At 36.3% G+C, this 5,971-nt stretch overlaps 1 pseudogene; it reads right to left on the bottom strand.

Annotated features, from left to right (window-relative positions):
* Positions 1–4,347: 4,347 nt before the first annotated feature.
* Positions 4,348–5,730, bottom strand: LOC133245180 (elongation factor 1-alpha 1-like; annotated as a pseudogene).
* Positions 5,731–5,971: the final 241 nt, after the last annotated feature.

Genomic DNA, 5,971 nt, shown 5'->3' with positions numbered 1-5,971 from the left:
CATATACACAATGGAGTATTACTCAGCTATTAAAAAGAATACATTTGAATCAGTTCTAATGAGGTGGACAAAACTGGAACCTAGTATACAGAGCGAAGTAAGCCAGAAAGAAAAACACCAATACAGTATACTAACGCATATATATGGAATTTAGAAAGATGGTAACAATAACCCTGTATGCAAGACAGCAAAAGAGACACAGATGTATAGAACAGTCTTATGAATTCTGTGGGAGAGGGACAGGGTGGGATGATTTGGGAGAATGGCATTGAAACATGTATAATATCATATGTGAAACAAATCGCCAGTTCAGGTTCGATGTATGATACAAGATGCTTGGGGCTGGTGCACTGGGATGACCCAGAGGGATGGTATGGGGAGGGAGGTGGGAGGGGGTTCAGGATGGGGAACACGTGTACACCCGTGGCGGATTCATGTTGATGTATGGCAAAACCAATACAATATTGTAAAGTAATTAGCCTCCAATTAAAATATATTTATATAAAAAAAGAAAGTTTTGTAAATGTTTTGTAATTAGTAATCTCAACATGTCAATAATAGCACCTTTGCAATGTTGCAGGAATAGAATTAGTGAATATCTTGAATTATAAACCAAGAAAATTTTATATTAGTGACCTTCTTATATTAGTTATTTTACTATTTACCACAAAAATATTTATAGCTCTATTGTTTTTCACTCAGAGCATTTTATTCAGTACATCTTATAATTTTAGAAAATAAAATTAACTTTAGTCAATCAGATAATGAAGAGGATATTATATTACCTAATTTAAGTTTGTTAATATTATTGCTTGTTTTTTATAAGAAGATTCTTTGAATTATAGGTTTGATCTACTTTAAATCATGGACATTTCTTTAAGTTTTTAATTACTATATGAAGAGTAATTCTATGGCAAATTGTTGTAGAATTATTGATTCTAATATTACAAATCCATGCTGCCTATATCTCTTTAAGTTTGCATCTTTCCTAAACAAACTTTATTTTTGAAATATCTAATTATTCTAATATCAGGACAGAATACTTATATTTGTCAAATAACCAGATAAAGATTAACATGCCAATATTGACATTTTTATTAGGATAGATTGATTTTGCTTTTAGTTAAGAGGAAATTATTGTGTGCTGGTAATTTACAAGCCAGATCCTTAAATTATGAGTTTCTTTTACTTTTAATTTCAGAAGTGAAATTCTGGGATTCTTATCCATATTAATTCTTTATGGTTAAAGCAACAGAATTTCACAAAGAAAAATAAAAGCCTATTTTTTTATATCCACATTATAATCTTTTCATAGGCAGATTTATTTTTCTCATATCCATTTATCAAAATCTAAACCTTAGGTTTATTTTATTTTATTTACCTTATTTTCTTATTTTATTTTCTTTAGCTCCAAAAGCACAGGAATTGGTGACTGCAACCATGATTAAAAGATGCTTGCTGCTTAGAAGGAAAGCTATGACCAACCTAGACAGTGTATTAAAAAGTAGAGACATTAATTTGCCAACAAAGGTCCATCTAATCAAAGCTATGATTTTTTCCAGTGGTCGTATATGCATGTGAGAGTTGGACCATAAAGAAAACTGAGCGCTGAAGAACTGATGCTTTTGAACTGTGGTGTTAGAGAAGATTTTTGAGTGTCCCTTGGACTGCAAGGAGATCCAACCAATCAATCCTAAAGGAAATCAGTCCTGAATATTCATTGGAAGGACTGATGCTGAAGCTGAAAGTCCAATACTTTAGCCACCTGATGCCAAGACCTGACTCATCTGAAAAGACCCTGATGCTGGGCAAGATTGAAGGCAGGAGGAGGAGGGGATGACAGAGGATGAAATGATTGGTTGGCATTACCAACTTGATGGACATGAAATTGAGCAAGCTTTGGGAGTTGGTGATGGACAGGGAACCCTGGCATGCTGCAGTCCATGGGGCTGTAAAGAGTTGTACGTGACTAAGTGACAGAACTCAAGTGAACAGAAACCTTAAGTACTCACTTAACTTTAAGAAAATGGAAATGTGCTGTTGCTTAGAAAAAAAAAATAACTCTACAAATCAGAATCCTAACTTTCCAGTCAAAAGCCAGCACTCTGTGAAGAGAGGACTATGGGAGGTATCATGAACTGTATATCACAAATCTCCAGATTGGGATCTATATTGTCATTGTATGATATTGTTTTCTGAACTCATGATGAGAGATGGCCTTACTTTTTATGGCTGTCTGTAAAGTCCACTACAGCTGACAGTGACTTGCCATGAACAGTGGTCTACAAATCAAACCCTGTAATTTATTTTTGTATTAAAGGACTACTGACAGTTGGTTCAGAAAAGTTTTTTTTTTTTTTTTTTCAAATTAAGTACTAGCATAGTATATTGGAATACCAAATCCTTGCTGTACTTATACACACAGAGTTCATCAAAATTTCTTAAAACTTAAAATCTATTTTCAGGAGAAAATTCATAGACATTTATTCCTATTAATATATACATTTCTTTATATCTTACCATATGAAAATGGTATTGTGCATATTATAATGGAATGTTTGTATACACATATGAACATGAACTACTTTTTCTTGGCCTAAATTAAATGAAATTAGTTTAACATAGATCATAAGATTGACCTGTTTGATTTTCAATGCTAATAAAATGTGAATAAAAGTTGATCATCATATGCTAAATTATTAACAATCCTCATATGCCTTTCAAAGACATTTGTGTTAAAATATAAGCCTAATGTGGTCACCAAAATTCACAAATAAAAAAGCTATGAAATTAAGTTCAGGGAAAAGAAAAGAACTGAGGTCAGCCTCTAGTATAATTATGAGATATGAAGGAGTAAAATGTCATTTTTCCTTCATATGATTTTAATATATGGGTATGACTCTGATTACTAAGACTGGAGTTATAAAGATTTACTAAAGTCTTGAGTGTGCTTAGTCACTCAGTCATGTCTGACTCTTTGTTACCCCATGAACAGTAGCCCCCTAAGCTGTTCTGACTATGGAATTCTCCAGGCAAGAATACTGGAGTGGGTTGTCATTTCCTTCTCCAGAGTCTTGAGTAGTTTGCTAAAAAGTTGACTTTATATTATATAAACTATGAGTACCCTCTGTGGAATAAAGTTTTTGGAATAGACTTTAGAGGAATTTTCTTGCATATTGACAAATGAAGGAGGTAATTTAGAAAGTCTTCTCAAATATACTGTTTTCCATGTATTCTTATAATATAGCTGAAAACATGCCAAGTATAAAGAGCCTTATAATGAGAGTTCCATGTGCAATTAACTTATTTAGAAGAAAGTAGGTTATTCTTCGGAGAAGGTAATGGCACCCCACTCCAGTACTCTTGCCTGGAAAATCCCATGGATGGAGGACCCTGATAGGCTGTAGTCCATGGAGTCGCTGAGAGTCAGACACGACTGAGTGACTTCACTTTCACTTTTCAGTTTAATGCAGTGGAGAAGGAAATGGCAAACCACTCCAGTACTCTTGCCTGGAGAATCCCAGGGACGGCGGAGCCTGGTGGGCTGCCATCTATGGGGTCGCACAGAGTTGGACACAACTAAAGCGACTTAGCAGCAGCAACAGCAGGTTATTTTTGGCTTATTTATCCTCAAACATCAAACTTCTCCAAGATGTTATCATCATGTATATGGGCACCATTATATACCTAAATTCTACTTAGTATATTGTAATTGCTCAATCAATTCTTATTCAACTTAATGATGTCTTTGTATAAATCCAAGGAAAAGAAAACATATTCATCTCTTCTATGATGTAAGTGTGAAGAATTTTCACAATAATTTGTAATACAAAGACATTTTATATTATAAATTTATATCAACCAAACCCTCATGAAATTATGCATATATTTATTACAGGGTAAGTTTGCCTTTTAACATTAATTTGTAGAATTTTTCTACAAGTCCTCATGCACACACCAAAAATACTAGTACTCATGTTTTGTGTTACTACTGTTATTGTATTAATATGAGTTACAATTAATATTTTCAAAGATAGTATTCTTTTTTTCTCATTAAACTTCTTTTTTTTAATGGGTCTCAAATTCTGTGACAGATTTTTGGTCAAGTTGTTTTCATTAAAAAGTACTGATTTTAAAAACTAATAACTTAAAACTGCCATACACAAAGCATATGGTCCACAAAATATTCTCCTTTCCTTCTGAAGGTTTTATGATGCTTTGTTATCATTAACAAGTCTTTACTATTAAACTTAAGTGGCCAATTGAGACAAATTGTTCTGAGACAGTTCTTCCACCACTGATTAAGACTGCAGTGGCAGGTATTGGGGATAATGTTCAAGTGAACATTTAGAAATTTCCCCAGAATGCCTTCTGAGCATTCTGGGGAGACTTGGTGACCTTGCCAGCTCCAGCTGCCTTATTGTCCACTGCTTTGATGACACCCACAGCAACCGTCTGTCTCATGTCACGCACAGCAAAACAGCCCAGGGGAGAAGAGTCAGAGAAACTCTCTACACACATGGGCTTGCCAGGAACCATATCAACGATGGCAGCATCACCAAATTTCAAGAATTTAGGGCTGTCTTTCAGCTTTTTCCCAGAATGATGATCAATACTCTTAAGCTCAGCAAATTTGCAAGCAATGTGAGCTGTTTGACAATCCAGCACAGGTGAATATCCAGCACTGATTTGGTCTAGATGGTCCAAAATAATCACCTAAGCTGTGAAGTCAGCTGCTTCCATTGCTGGGTCATTTTTGCTGTCAACAGCCACATTGCCATGACAAACATCTTTGACAGACATGTTCTTGACATTGAAGCCAACATTGTCCCCAGGAAGGGCTTCACTCAGTGTTTCAAGGTGCATTTCTACAGACTTCACTTCAGTTGTTACATTGACTGGAGCAAAGGTGACCACCATGCCAGGTTTGAGAACACCAGTTTCTACTTGACCCACAGGGACAGTACCAATACCACCAATTTTATAGACATCCTGAAGGGACAAACACAAAGGTTTGTCAGTTGGGCGATTTGGTGACAGTACGCAATCCAAAGCTTCAAGCAGAGTGGTTCCATTGGCATTGCCATCCTTACGGATGACTTTCCATCCCTTGAACCATGGCATGTTAGTACTTAGCTCCATGTTGTCACCATTCCAGCCAGAAATTGGCACTGATGCTATTGTGTCAGGGTTGTAGCCGATTTTCTTAATGTAGGTGCTGACTTCCTTAACAATTTCCTCGTATCTCTTCTGGCTATAGTGTGGCTCAGTGGAATTCATTTTGTTAACTCCAACAATCAGTTGTTTCACCCCAGAGTGTAAGCCAGAGGGCATGTTCATGGGTCTGCCCATTCTTGGAGACATCAGTTTCAAACACATCAACCCCGGCAGCAACAATCAGGACAGCACAGTCAGCCTGGGATGTGCCTGTAATCTGTTTTTCATGAAGTCTCTGTGTCCTGGGGCATCCGTGATGGTAACATAGAATTTGCTGGTCTCAAATTTCCACAGGGAGATATCAGTGGTGATACCACACTCACATTCAACTTTCAGTTTGTCCAAGACCCAGGCGTACTTGAAGGAGCCCTTTCCCATCTCAGCGGCCTCCTTCTCGAACTTTCCAATTGTTCACTTGTTGATGCCACCACATTTGTATATCTGATGGCAAGTCATGGTAGACTTCCTTGAATCAACATGCCCAATGTGGATGTGGGTCTCTTCCTTTCCCATTTTTGCTTAGGTTTAAGCAAAATGGTGGTTGTCACGACACCTGTGTCCTGGCAGCAAACCCATTGCGAAAAAGCCTAAGATACTATTTTTTTTTTTTTAACTCAGAATTTATTTGTCCATTTCTTTAGAGAGAACTATAGTTATCTTCCATGATGAAAACAGCAATATACAGAAGTTCTTAAAAGTTAGGAAAATATTTTTTCTCTCTTGTATAGCATTTCGGGGAACTCAGGGAGAAGCT

This window comes from Bos javanicus, chromosome 3, assembly GCF_032452875.1.
Source record: "Bos javanicus breed banteng chromosome 3, ARS-OSU_banteng_1.0, whole genome shotgun sequence".
Taxonomy (NCBI): domain Eukaryota; kingdom Metazoa; phylum Chordata; class Mammalia; order Artiodactyla; family Bovidae; genus Bos; species Bos javanicus.
This window is presented reverse-complemented; position numbering and strand designations above follow the sequence as displayed.